Source organism: Podarcis erhardii (genome assembly GCF_964252035.2).
Source record: "Podarcis erhardii genome assembly, chromosome: 3".
Lineage (NCBI taxonomy): Eukaryota > Metazoa > Chordata > Lepidosauria > Squamata > Lacertidae > Podarcis > Podarcis erhardii.
Window position 1 is genome coordinate 40,509,594 of NC_138507.1, and position 15,419 is coordinate 40,525,012.

Here is a 15,419-nt window from a genome sequence, read left to right on the forward strand (position 1 = left end):
CAGTATTTTCTCCTTCCTAGAGTTTGCAAGACTTCAGAGGGGGATGTTAACGTTGCATCGTTTCAGCAGGGGTAAAATATTTGCACTGCTATCACAATTATCCATTTCAATTTGCTACACTCTCTGCTCTCAAATCAGGACCATTTTGCAGCACGTTTGACACATGAGCTATACCTTTACAGCCCACTGTCTAGTTCCCACTTTCTTAAGAACTGTGGCCCTGGTATTATTTTCAATTTTTTTAGCCTGAAAACATGCTGAGACTGGCCTACTATTTCCTATAGCCAGGACCCTCCAGCCAATTATTTTGTTTCTGGTGGAACTTATGGCCTCTTTGGCCTATGGACCAATAGATTTGAATGTCCACCAAACAGCCAGTCAAACTGACCAATTGCTCTGCAGCTTGTAAAGGTAACAATAAAATACAACTCTAAACCTGCTGAGAATTACAGGAAAGGGTGCTCTCAGTATCCTGATCATGGTTTTTATTCATGGCACCTTTCCCTGTCATTCTGAGGCAGATGTGGCGGTTTCATCTGACAGTGAATAAGCCTGGATTTAGACAAAACTGAGCTGTTGTTGTTTACATTTGTCAGTCATGTTGTACAAAAAAGTCTCAAAGCAACTTAGCAAGATAAAATGCAAAGAATGTACAATACCAAATTCCTAAGATTCCCACAACACAAAATTCAGCCAACAACACAATAAGAAGGACAAGTCCTATTCCACCCACTAAAAGATAAGTGCTACAAGGTGAATTTCCAAATAGAAAAGCACAATGTCATAATTCAGAATAATTTCTTAACAATCAAAACAATTCTAGTCACTACAACCACAGGCAATATAAAATTACTAAACAGAAGGGTAGTTAATCAGAGTTCTCCAAAACATGGCTGAAAAGGTGTGCCTTAAGCACACATTTTAAACATACAGAGTTGGCACCTGACACAAATCTAAAGACAAAGGGATCCAAAGCCTGGGTACTACCACAGAAAAGGCCCCGTGGCATGCCAGCACCCGTCAAATCTCTGAGGGAAGTGGAATTCCTAGCAAGGCATCTCCTACCAGTCTTAACTCCAGGGCTGACCTGCACGGCCTGAATTATTACCTCAGTTTGATACAGTGGTAGGTAGAATATTAGACTTGGACAAGGGAAGCTGGGTGGCTGTTGGATGATATGGGAGCAGCCATACTAAACTAACCTACCTAACTTTCACACCAGTTTTCATGAAGCTAAAATTGAATAGCCCCATGTACGGTGGGATACAAATATGGTAAAAGTTTGCTTTTCTACCAAGAATCAAAAAAACACATGAGGAGGTATCGGGGAGTTCAGAGCTTTCCTGACGTTCTCTCTGGAGAGAATCACATAGTTGTTTTATTGGCAATGGGGTAACTTGCTGATCCACTGGATGCACAGATAGCAAGCAGAAGCTGTAAGTTGTGAATCTGATTTCCAGGAAGAGGAAACACATCCGTGAGCGAGCAATGTTTGGGTGCAGCAGCTGGAGGGGAACCAGCTGTTCCTTCTCAGGAACATACAGGAACCAGCTGTTCCTTCTCAGAAAAGAGCTTGAGACAGAAGCAAGTATTAACTGTCTTCGCCCAACCTTTTCCAATTCCTGCACTTAGCCAGTTGTCAGTCAACATGGCGTCTCTTAGCCAGGATGCACCTTCATGTTTCATCATCAACACTGCACTATAAAGTTTGTGGTGTTCGGTTTTTCTGAGACGCTCGAATCGTGGTGACAAAAAACTGCCTATAAACTCTCTGAGTCATTTATAATAGAAAGGTAGCAGCAGGTTTCATGGTATTACCCAGGGATACGAGCAGCCTTTGTTTGCAGTTATTACAAGCAGAAGCAAATTCCCTTTGTTAGATGACAGAATGTGTCAGCAAATTATGCCTCCCTCAATAGATCATTATTTCTCCCTCAGAAAGCAGGGTTTGCAGAAACCTGATACTTTACACCTTGAGGAAAATGACTCACAAAGCATCTTCCAGATATCTTCCCGCCTCCTGAAGGCAGCGGTATCTGAGGCCTGCTCTCTGAAGCTGGATTAAGTCAACGCAATAAAATAACAAGCACAAAGCCTTTGTCATTTCAGTTCATTACCTAGTTAAGCAGAAGTGTTTAGTTCATGAGTCCAAACAAGACTGGGGTTATGAGGATTAGTAGGTGTCATGGCCTTGATGAGTTACTGCTTCTCTCTTTTAATGATTTGGCATGTATCTTACGTTACAGAGGACAGTCCTCTGTTTGAAGGACTGTGCAGGAAAAGTCCATTTTAGAGATAAAGGACCCAAGGAAGGCAGAGCAGGGGCCTTGGTGCTGCCTAGCAACAACTAACATCTGGACAGCAGGTGTAGCAGGTACATAAAATGTTACAGGGTGCCTGAAGACAGGATCTTTTTTAAAAAAATAAATAAATTGCAGCCATCTTCTATAACATGTCATTGACACAAGAACCCTGTCTGAGTATTATTTTTCTTTATTAGTTGTCCCATGATGCTTCTCCAGTGTTGTTGCATTATTGTTGTTTAGAGAGACCCTCTTGAAGTATAGATAAAGGTAAAAGATAGATGACCCCCTGGATGGTTAAGTCCAGTTGAATTTGACTATGGGGTGCAGTGCTCATCTCGCTTTCAGGCCGAAGGAGCCAACGTTTGTCCACAAACAGCTTTCCAGGTCATGTGGCCAGCATGACTAAACAGCTTCTGGTGCAATGGGACACTGTGACGGAAACCAGAGCACATGGAAACGCCGTTTACCTTCCTTCCACAGCAGTACCTATTTATCTACTCATGCTGGTGTGTTTTCGAACTGCTAGGTTGGCAGGAGCTGGGACAGAGCAACAGGAGCTCACTCTGTCGTGGGGATTTGAACCACTGACCTTGTGATTGGCAAGCCCAAGAGGCTCGGTGGTTTAGACCACAGAGTCCCCTGCGTCCCCTTCACCTTTACATCCTGAAGTATAGTGCAACAACAGTGAGGCAAGAAAAAAACTGATATTTTTCGTATAAGAAGTTACAAGAGTCCAGCAGGAAGTTACAGTATATTCACAGACAGGAAATGAAGTAGTATGCTTAGAGGTACCAGCCTGTTGGTTTTGGAATCAAGGTGCTCATACATAGAATCATAGAATTATAGACTTGGAAGGGACCCAGATGGTCATCTAGTCCAACCCCCTGCAAAGCAAGACACCTGCCCACAGCCGTCCCTGGGTGGGCTCGAACCACCAACCTTCTGGTTAACAGCCAGGTGCACTGCCCATGGTGCTACAAGGATGTACTGTATGTAATTCTGCCCTCTTGTCCTTAAAGAGCACTATTAGAGGCCCTAAATGAGTGGTTGTGTGTTTGTTTCATTAAACAGACTTGTATATTCTAGAGAGAATATCAGATTCTGGGGTGTGCAAACAAGATCCCTATTATGAATAAAACCAGCCAGCCTTTGTTTTTATTAGGGCCTGTGATATATGGAAGAAATTATGCTCCCTGGTGATTTAATTAGACTTCTCTGCTTTGCCTTGCCAGTCAGTGTGAAGTCTTCAAATATCCTGATCAGTGTTCAAGGTTGATATTCAGAAATACTGCTACATTAGTGGGTTTGTGTTTTTTAAAAAATCTCTTTCAGTTCTGAAATAAGATGCTAAATATTGATTTTTTTTTTTTTTTAAGACAGAAAGATGAATGGCATATCCTTGTGGAGACCTTCTCTTTTGAAATATTCCCAGCATGCTTTGTCTCCTTGTAACATTTAACAGAAAAATAAAGAAGCTTGGAATAATACCAGCAGGAATGTGCTGATAAGTAAGTATAAAAGGGCCATAAAATATTTGTGACTTGTCTGGACTTCCTGGGAAGCTAAGCTGCTATCCAGTCTCCCTATAAAAGGCAGGGCATTTAATATGTGCATAGTAGACCACAATTAGATAGATAATGTGGTGGTTTCATGACTCAGAAATTTAGATGCTTCCAAGTGTGTGTTCTGAACAGGAAAACAAGACAATGCATAACTTTTAATGGGGTGCAAATATTTTTATTTTGATGATGATGATGATGCAAAATTCAGGAGTCAGTGAAGTTTTGTAGGAGGCAGCTTGGAGAGGGGGAGAGATGTAGATTAGAGCTTGTGGAAGGCAGTGTCTTTATGAGTTTGTCCTGGTCTGTTTCATGCTCTGCCAGTAGCCACTTGAACATTCCTCAATTGGAAGGAACAAAGAGGACTAGTGACCCTGTTTTTTGGCTTGTTTAGCCTACCTACGATGTAAGCTGAATTGCACTGAAAGTGACTGAGGAAGCTGACAAATGAAAGAGACAAGGAAGGGATTAGGGAAGTAAGAGAAAGGGAGAACATGACCCTTCCACTGGCTCGGCTGAGAAAACATCTGGCTGTTCCTCAAGTGACACCTATGCCTAGAAAGTCCAAGTCCAAGCAGTTTCCCACTTACCCTGTGCTTTCTAGGCTCAGGTCTCAGCGGTTTTGCCCTGCCACTTTCCCCTGGAAAACCCGCTCTTTGGCGCTAAGTCGGAACAAAGAGCAGTCTGCAGAAAATCCCATTTCTGTTGGTTCCAATTCAGCGCTAAACCACGTGTTTCCATGGAGGAAAGCATTAGGGCAAACAGAACTGTGGTTGAGCCCTAGATCTTTTTTGAAGCCATCCAAGCTGATTCATTTCCTGAATCGTCCAGTGTTCAGTTTCTGACAGAAGGAGAAAAACTTTCCTCTATCCACTCTCTCTACACTGTGCATTATTTCACACACTTCTATCACGTCTTCTCAGATTCACCATTTCTCTAAACTAAAAAGCCCCAGAGATTGTAGAATTTCCTTATTGAGGAGTTGCTCAATCCCCCAAAATCATTTTGCTTGCCTTTTTCTGAACCTTTTCCAGATCTGCAATATCCTTTTTGAGCTACTTTTTTATTTAATGTTGGTGCCGAGTTCAGAATGTATATGATTCATCCGCCATTTTTTGTCTTTGTAAAGTCAGTTGTAGTACTATGTGTTTTCCTTAACAAATGATGCAGATGCTGTTAACTCAGTCACTATTTCCCCCTAGTGGTTGTTCAGAAAATGCATTCCTAAATGAGACAACCAGATGTCGAATAAGCCTGAAAAAAGCTTAGTTAAGTATATGAAGTGAATGGACTAAGGATCAGCTGTCTGTCAACAGGGAAGGCCCTTGTCTGATATGTAACACAAGAGAATTATAAACAGGAGATACAGCCAATTTCTTCATGATACCAAGTGCGTTGTTTCTAATGTTAGTCATACTCATTATATTAGTCAGACCCATTAAAATTAATGGACATGGTTAATTTAGGTTTATTCATTTCTGTGGGTCTACTCTGAGTAGAAGTTAGTTGGATGCAATCTAGGGGCTCTTGCTTATGCCCAAGTAACTGAAGTAATTAAGAGTACAATGGAACTTCATATGACTAAAAGAGCTCATTTTGGGTCATGATTATGATTCAGTGTTCATGACTCTTTGATTACACATGCAGACACATGCATTAACATGTAAGTTATGTTGATCACAGGCATGAGTAGACCTGGCAACAGTCTTCATGGAGAAGTCATTTTAAAAGTTGCGCAAGACAGAAACAGCATTAAATGAAAAATAGTAGTAGTAGTGGTAGTAGTAGTAGTAATAATAATAATTTTATTTATACCCCCGCCCATCTGGCTGGATTTCCCTAACCACTCTGGGTGGCTCCCAGTACAAATAGCATTAAATGAAAAATACACCAGGACATAAAGCAGATCACACACTCCAGCATTTCATCAGAGGATGTGCCCCTTTTGCCAGAAATGTCCTAATAAGAGGAGAATGAGACAAGCGTTTTTGTTTGAATAAGCTAATGTTGTGTACTGGCTGGCAGAGAACAAACCATTGCATTGCTGACAATAGACTTGCCGACATTATCCACCGCTTTAAAGCTCTGTGTCTGAGCACCCCTGTTTTTAATCTGGAGGTTTTCCCATGAAAACCTGCTCTTTAGAACTCAATTGGAGCAGACGTCAATCTACGGAAAACTGAAATTGATGTTTGCTGGGAATTGTCTGTAGATTCTCCTAGCACTGCCTCAGTTGTCAAGGAAGGAAGTCATCGGACAAGTGACAGCAGGTGTCGATGACAAAATGTCTTTCTTCAGTAACAAGCAGGGAGGGGGAAAGCAGAGCCATGAAACAGCCTGAGGTTGCCATAAACCTCTGTCTTTTCCACACACACAACAGGAACCTCATGGGGGGAATTGCTGAAAATAGGTCATCGGATAGTAGGTGTGTATATAAGTGATATATACCAAAATGTTGGACTAATATAGGTTAGTGGAGTTCATGTAGCTGGCATAATAATGTATTCTGAGTCCACAACAGAATTATGATATGGTAATCAGAACATCATTGATCCAACAATCTCTGTTCTCCTTCACATCACTCACAAAGAAACAGCTTTAATGCTTTGTTGGACATAAGGCCTCTATTTGCAATTGCTTGGTTGCCTGTTGGGTTAGAATGTGAGAGTTTGACTCTCATAGGCATAGAAATCCAGATCCAAACCTTGGCTCTTGATCTCTTTTCATTCATCCAAGTGCAGGATCACACTAACAAGAAGCTGAGAAAGGTGTAACTTTCTTCCTGTCCCTTTTTTCCAGAGTTCATAACAAACGTTATGCTCATCCACTTTCTTTCCTAGGAGATTACGGTATTTCACGTCTCTAGATTAGGAGTATTAGGCTCTAATGATTTCTGTGTCTCCTTATATGCTGCTCCACATTAATTGCCACACCTCTGATTTATGCAGGCTTTGTTTCTTGTAATAAACCACCTCAAGTCTTGTGTGAGCTCATGTTCTTGACAGTAATAAAGACTGGGTAGACACACAAGGGAACAGAGCTCAAATGTTTCACCTGCAAATGTTCCTGCCTCCTGTGTGTTTTGGAGTCATGTTTCACCTGCAAATGTTCCTGTGTGTTTTGGGGTCATGTACACGCACATGCACGCTCCTACATACGTGACAGCCCTCCCTCAGCAAGAGCTCAGGTTGTTGTGTATCAAACAAAGGAAAAGACTACGACAACCTATCTATAGATACTAAAATTTTTGTACCAGACCATAAACACTGCAGGTGAGGAATGCAGCTCTTATTTATGAAACTTCAGGCAAATAAAAATGTTTCCAGGTGGCATCTGGAACCTAGCAATGTGGGAGACAGATACATCTCTAAGAAGAGATAATTCTAGATTTGAGAACTTACCTTGGAGAAGGTCCATCTACATGTCTTCTAACCCCAGATTCCGGCAGTTCCTGCAAGCAGGGGAGGCCCTCACACACTGATCTTAAATATTGATTTGGTTGGCGTTGGAGGAGGAGCTCCTTAGGATGATTGGATCCCAAGCTATGTAGGGCCTTGGTTCACCAACACCTTGATTCGAGCCTGGTAGTATGCAGTCAGTCAAGGCAGAGATATTTTTGGACAGGTGTTATGGAATCCCTTCCCATTTAATAACCTGCTGGTCACACAGTTGGACCATTGTAAGGTGCATTACAGGCTAGTTTGCACAGGTGAACATCCACCCTCCTGGAGATCCAGGCCTTTAAACGTATCACACGTTGTACTCCTAGCTCATGCCTTTTGGGCACACCTGTCTTGTGTAATGACTTCAGGATTGCCAAGGCAAGAAGGTGCATCTGACCATGTGGCTAACTTTCCTAGCTTGGTACACACTGAAATGCTGACATGGCAGGCAGACTTACAAAGGCAATTTTGATTTTGGGGATCTTTCTCAAGGGCTCTTGGTATGCTGCCCAAGAAATAAGCAGCAAGCAGGATCACTAGGGACACGATGTGCATCAGGTTCAGCATCCTTGCCACAAACTAGCTGCAGGGAAGGGAGCTGGTCGCATCTGAAAAGAAGTTTATGATAAGCAGCCAGGCAGTACGAGGGTGGCTAACAACCAGTCATCTGAGTTATGAGGCTGGTTTGGGCACTAACTCTGTCCTGCTAAAGGACACTAGGGTCATATTCACCCCACACATTTAAAGCCCTCTTGTACCATTTAGGCTTCCCTCCAAAAAATCCTGGGAACTGTAGTTTGTCAAGGGTGCTGGGAATTGTAGCCCTGTGAGGATTCCCAGGATTATTTACGGGGAAACCATGACTGTGAAATAATTGTGATTTACATGGATGGTATGGATCTCTGGCTCCACGATTCTCTGGGGAATTGTCTTCTCCCATACCAACCACCTTCCCACTCTGTGAGATGAGATTACAGGCTCCAAACCATTCTGCCCAGGTATGACAAATTCCCTTCCCCACAGGCCAGGCATAGGCAAACTTGGCCCTCCAGATGTTTTGAGACTACAGTTCCCATCATCCCTGACCACTGGTCCTGCTAGCTAGGGATGATGGGAGTTGTAGTCCCAAAACATCTGGAGGGCCGAATTTGCCTATGCCTGCTATAGGCTGTTGCAAGGATGGGAATGGGTCGGGAAGAACCTTATGGAGTCCATGAGAAAGGGTGGTGGACTTGCTGATGGACTGATGGCCACTGTGTCCCACTTATGGAGGAGGCATGATGGCAAGAAGATAAAAGGGCTGCACCAATTATCAGTGAACATCTTGCCCTGGAAAGTACAGATAACCCCCTCTCTGGCCGTCTTTCGCTCACTGCTTTCATTTTGAAAAGAAATCTATCCATATTCTGCAAATAAAAGAATTAGTTTGATACTATACTATATTACACTGAAATATCTTTAGTTGTTTATCTGATGGCCCTTGAACCTTCCTGCCACACTTGCCATCCTCTGCTGCCCCCAGGCCCTTTGAGAACCGCTGAATTAAGATGGAGAGGAGAGAGAGATTTGTATGTTGTCGGTAGGTTGGCGATTCCATTCTGAATCAGTCTGATATCTGTAATGGAAAAGCTATAGAGGCTCAACCAGTCTTTAGACTATGGCATGTCTAAAGTGAGGGAGCGGCTTAAGCACATGCAGGGCTTTTTCCATGGCAGTGGGAATCCTGGCCAATCAGGGCTCTTGCCCTCATGGAGGTAACTCGGCAGGTGCAGAAGCTGCTCCCTTCAGACAGAGCCAACCGTATGGGAGCACAGGGGACTGCCTGGCACTGAGTCAGTCCATTGGTCTCTCTAGCTTAGCACTGTCGGCACTGACTGGCAGCAGCTCTCCAGGGTTTCAGGCCAGGGACATTGCTGCCATATGCAGCAATACCATGGGATAGGGCTAGCCCTATATGTTACTGATGGCCTCTTTACACATTCAGTGCCTAGGGGTTCTGGAAGCTGGAATAGGGTGATAGTGTACTTGTGAGCCTGGGAATTTCCTGGGTATTCCTCCAACATTTCACCAATGAATATAGGGACTTCCTAAGGAAAAGCAGGACATTCCGGGATCAAATAAGAAATTGGGACAGCTTCTGTAAATCCGGGACTGTCCCTGGAAAATAGGAACATTTGGAGAGTCTGTTTTCCATGCCTTTACACCTTCAAGATAGCAACAAAGGAAGCTGCCTTATACTGACTCAGACTATAGGCCCATCTAGTTCAGTACCATCTCTACTGACAGTGGCTCTCTAGGGATTCAGACAGGAAATTTACCCAGCTGCACCTGGGGATGCCAGGAATTGAACTCAGGACCTTCTGGATGAAAGGCAAGTGCTGTACTACTAAGCTACAACCCTTCCCTGCGGAAATGTTACTGATAGACTAAAATATCCACTTTGGGCTGCCATCTTAAACATACCTAATACAGCGTAGACTCCACTGAGCACAGTGGGTCTTATTTCCAAGTAAACATGAATAGGATCGGTCTGTTGGAAGTCAAGATGATGCCAACATGCAGGGATGCCAACTTGAATAGAATATTGAGGGGGGAGAGAGAGAGAAGAAGAAGAAGAGGAGTTTGGATTTGATATTCCACTTTATCACTAAGGAGACTCAAAGCGGCTAACATTCTCCTTTCCCTTCGTCCCCCACAATAAACACTCTGTTGGGTGAGTGGGGCTGAGAGACTTGAGAGAGAAGTGTGACTAGCCCAAGGTCACCCAGCAACTGCATGTGGAGGAGCGGGGAAGTGAACCCAGTTCACCAGATTACAAGTCTACTGCTCTTAACCACTACACCACACTGGCAGGTAATCCCTGCCCTGCATAATTGATCATGAGACATGGCACATGCATACCATTTGAGTGGCAATGCCCATCAACTTTAGGGGCCCCCAGGCCCCTCAAATATTTTATTGGGGAGCCGAAAGGACCTCGGCCCCTAGGAGTTGGCTCCTATGCTAACATGTTGCTGAGAGCAAGATAGCATGGTAGTTGTGTCATATTGACATGGATTCTAATGGATTCTGATGTCATGAATTCTAATATAATGAAAGAGGGGGCAAAAACAAAACAAAAAACAAAATCTAAATACTTTAAAGCATTTATTTTTATTTTTACTAACCCTATTATGTACAGTAGCCAGTGAAGCTCCAAATATTTCAAACATTCCCTAGAAACCAAAAGTTAGATTGGAGCATAAAATGGCACATATGTTAATTTATCAGCTTTTACCATTTGCTCTTGAAAATCAGCAAAAGAAAAATAATAATTAACTGCTAACAGCCGTTTTGTCTCATCTAATTCAAACCAAATGCATACACGACATAATAATTATATCGTTCTAGTTTTACACAGAATAAGCAAAGTCATTGTTACACTAATCCTTTACCAAATTCTCCCACCTATCAAAATAGCAAAATATTATTTTATACATTTTTTTAAAAAGTTAATATGTCAATTCAGGGTAGTTTTACATATTTACACAAAAGCAGCACTTCATCAAAGAAGCTATCCAATTTTCTTAAAGGGAGCATTTGCAATGAAAGTTATGGCTGCAAGTCCTCATCCAGCCATTTTCACGCACAAATTCCATTGATTCCTGTAAAATGTATGCATGCATACGCACATGCAGAACCTTAAAATACCACATACAGCCCCAAATCTTAATAGTAGATAATTCCTAATATTACAATACTTAATTCCTAAAAGTCAAGTCATAAAAATGTTTAAAGGCTAAAAGTACAAATCCTTGTAATTGAATCCCTAGGTTTATGAACAATTGTTGTAATATCTAGAACAGATTTTTAAAAATTGGATCACATCTATTGCCCCAGTCCATCTCTGTTTGCAGCCAATGAGAAGAAGGACACATGTGCCAAGAACAAGTGCTTTGATCATTAAGAAATATTTCGTACATTTCAACTAATCATAACATAGAATACTACCTTGCATAAGGCAATACATGACCCTAACGATATAAAAACGCTTAAAGGCTTACATAAACTGACAATGAACGTTCCCTGGTATCTGTACCTGCAATAACAGTGCCACATCAAAATGCGGTAATAAGACGTCTTCAGCAAATGCAGTTTCTTTGTCTCTAGTTTCCTGAGTCTGATCCAAACAGGCTTTCGGTCAGGTGCTTTGTAAGCAGATTTAAAGAGCTCTGAAGAGGACGCTCTATAAAATGCATAGACCCACGTGAGGATCGTTCTGTGAAATGAATGATGTGCAGCTTCTGGATCTGCTGAAGCTTACCTTTACAATTATTATACAGATATTGATTCAGCTGATCTAAGAAAACAGCCGTGGTGACTATTCAAGCATTGAGGGAAGCACAGCATATGCTATCCCGAACCGAGAAAAGGGTTGTTGATTTTTGCACTAGTGACTCAAATGCCTCAGATTAAAGCAGATGTGTTCTCTAACATGTAACATCTGGTATTCAGAGAAGCCTGTTCAGTACAGATGTAGGAAAAGATGCTCCTACACAGAATATCCTAGGCTTGTTGCTATGTGAGCATTCTGTCAGTGTAATGATTTCTGCTTACACCATTGAATATTCTCCCCCCCAGAAATCTGCTCTAGCCGTTCCTCCAACCCTGTGGAGCAGATTTGGAAAAGGGTGTGGTATGAAAGGGGGCAGGAGGAGAGGGAGGGGGAAAGCAGAAAATCTTGCACTAACAGGACCTGTTAGTTGAAGCCTCCTAGATGCTGATTAGCACATCGGTACACAGCCAACATGTGTACAGAGTCAGCCTGAAGGGGTCCCTACACATGTGTGGATGTCCACATAGAGGACTCCCTCTCTGGAAGAAGAATCTCTGCTGAGCAGGAATTGAGTCCCTGTGGGAACCACCCACCCATCCACACATAGTCCGATGATGATTGTGCATCACCCGGGTGCATGGCTAACCTATGTGTCAGCATTTGCCCAAGAGCCCATTTGCATAGACGTGCTGAATTTTAGGGAGATATGGCTTCATTATTTATACTTGGATTATATTTTTGTGTTTCTAAAGGCAGGTTTTAGTGTTAACTTGTTAGTTTTTTCCAACATCAAACTCTTCCCTCCCCACCCAAAAAATTCTTGCTTTTGCGGAAAGATCCAGCTATCTAAAACCCTGCTACTCCCTTTAACAGTCTTTATCTGCCGCGTTTATCTTTATCTGCCGCGATTTCTTGCAGATTTATGGGAGAAGTAGAAATAATCTGAACCATAAACCATAAAACTTCTAAAATAAATGCCTTAAGGCGTCTTAGGGCCCTTAGAACCCGCCAAAGTAGATAATAAAAACAAAGCTTTACCGAGCATAGGGCAAGGCTGCCGTTCACGTCGCCATCTTGAAATCCTGCTCCCCAATAGCATATACATTTATTGATAAATAGATCGTAAGATTGTATCCAACATTAGTCCTACTTAGAGTAGACACAGTGAAATTAATGGACTTGACCAACTTATTTTGGGTCAATGGGTCTACTCTGTCAATGGGTCTACTCTGAGCAAAATGTAGTTGGCTCCAATCCGTAGTTTGTGTTGATCTCAGACATGCTCCAAGAACCAGAATTAAGGAAGAACTGACATTCTAGTTTTTGACAAGACCAGTTTGTAGTTCATCTGGGTTTTTTTCTATTTGGTTTTGTCATCAATTGCAGCTACCTGAAGCAGTTTATTCATTCAATATGCATGGTCTATTGATAATGGGGCTACATTCAGCATTATAACATCTGCTCTTATTCATGCCACCAAGTGTGTTTGCAATCCTGCAAATGGTTGCTGTTGATGTGCGATACTGTTCATGCATGTGTAGCCAGTAGACCACTTCATAAAAATGAGTCACAGCACGCAAAGGCACTGGTTCATTTGGAGGAATGAAGCCTTGCTAAAATAAATAAACTAAAATGCTTGAGATAAGCAATGGAGTCTCACATTATTCACCACCCCTTTAGTATCCTTTGCAAAAATGACATTTGTTTATCCTTTGAATTAACTGCTGCGCCATACAGTGTGGCAAATCAGGGACTATCTCCCCATCACATGTAACTGCTCAGTTACTAGAAACCTGCCACACACACAAACCAGCTGCATTTCTGCGTTTTGTGGAGACAAGAAAGCAAGTATAGACTCAGCAACACTCCATTGCTCTGAAATAAGTTTTAGCTACCTGAAAATTTGAAACATTTTTTGCTTATGATTTCTGACAAGCAAATTTACAAAGATGATTTATATCTCAAAACAACTCTGGAAAATCTATTTCCTGATGTTTCTATTTGACATACCATATATTCAAAATATTGTTTCGTGCAATCAGCCAGTATCAAATCTTCCCCTACCCCGCCAAATTGTAACATGCCAAAATCCAAGCTGGGGAATGCAAGCCCAACATGCATTAACTTAGCTGTCTACGCAGGACGTTTGATTTAAGAAAAGTACAAGACTAAAGGCCAGTTAGAAAGTGCTATTGGCATATCTTGGCTCCATCTTTCCCTTCCCCCACCACTGGAAAGGAGAAAGTGATGAGATGAGTTTCAGTAGAAATGACATCTATGGACGCAGTGCTAGATTTTTTTTTTAAGTTTTAAAAATAAGGTCTTTGAAATAGTTATGACTAAATGTTGCAATGCTTACGGAGATTTCTGTGGGCCCCATGACAATTACCTGCTTTGCGTACAAGGTTAAGACAAACCATGGTTTAGCATGAACAGGGAAAACATGCAGGTACATGGAGTGTTCCTCCTCGGTCCTGCTGCTACTGTACTTTCTAGGGTTAAGCCATGATTCGGTTTTGCGTCACGTCCAAACCTGGGCTTGCCTCACCCAACAAACCACAACAAAGCATGTGTCCGGGTTTGGCCATAATGCTAAGCCAAACCATGACTTAGTGTTGGATAGTGCAGCAGCAGCAGCAGGACCAAGGGAGAAGAGCACTGCAGCTGCAGTTTCTACTCTGGGAACCTGAACATTTTACTTTGCATTATGTATGTACTGGGTGTGGATGTCTTTCAAAATGTTGCTGGTACCTATTAAAGATGTCTAGAAAAGGATACTGTAATCACCCCCAAAATGCACCATGATGACACAGCTCTACTTTCCCTTTACATTTGCAGGTGAGGCAGTGGATGCACTGGACCATTGTCTTGCCTTGGTAATGGACTGGATATGAGCCAATGAACTGAAACTTAATCCAGATAAGACAGAGGCAGATGACTATTAGAGGGTGGTTCCCTCAACCAGATGGGTGGGGTGTGGCCTACTCTGTATGGGATTATACTTTCTCAGAAGGAGCAGGAACATAGCTTGCGGGTACTCCTGGATCAATTATTGCAGCTTCAGGCTCAAGTGGCCTTGGTTCTGTTGAGTGTTTTCCCCCAGTGCTTTCAACTTGTGGCCCAGTCATGCCCCTATTTGGACAGGGACTATTTGGATTACTGAAATGTGTCACACAGGGGGCTGCATACTGTTTGGAAACTGCAGCTGGTCCAAAATTCAGCAGCCTGATTGCTGATAGCCCAAATATATAAACACTCATTCTGGCGCAACTGCACTGGCTACCAATTAGTTTCTGGGCTCAATTTCTGGTTTTGACCTATAAAGCCTCAGGACCCCAATGACCTCAAGGACTGCCTGATCTCACACAAACTGACCTTGACCCTGTGGTCATCATGTGAGCCTTTCTCCACGTAGCTCCTCCATGGGAGGTGCAGAGGGTGGCAATACGAGAACAAGCCTTTTCAGTGGTGCCTCTCCACTTGTGGAATGCTCTACCCAGGGAGTCTTGCCATCTTTATCTATGTTTAGGTACCAGGCAGAAACCTTTTTTAGCCCTGGATTTTGGCCCCTCTTTTGAGGGGTTTCAGGTCTATCTGATCTCTGTTAATGTGGCCTGTCTTTTTTACTTGTATAGATGTGTTTTAAAACTTTTATTTGTTGGGTTTATATTATTTTTGTAAGTTATTTCAAGTCACTTTTGTGATAAAAGAGACTAACGAACAAATAAACATGATTTTAATTAAACCAGATCTGCCACACAGTTAAGCATGCCAGGATCTGTATCTTATTGTGGTG

At 42.4% G+C, this 15,419-nt stretch overlaps 1 protein-coding gene across 1 annotated transcript in view; it reads left to right on the forward strand.

Annotated features, from left to right (window-relative positions):
* TTK (TTK protein kinase) overlaps positions 1–15,419 on the forward strand; it is a 208,864-nt gene that overhangs the window by 97,262 nt on the left and 96,183 nt on the right. The gene's annotated exons all lie outside the window — the stretch shown is intronic.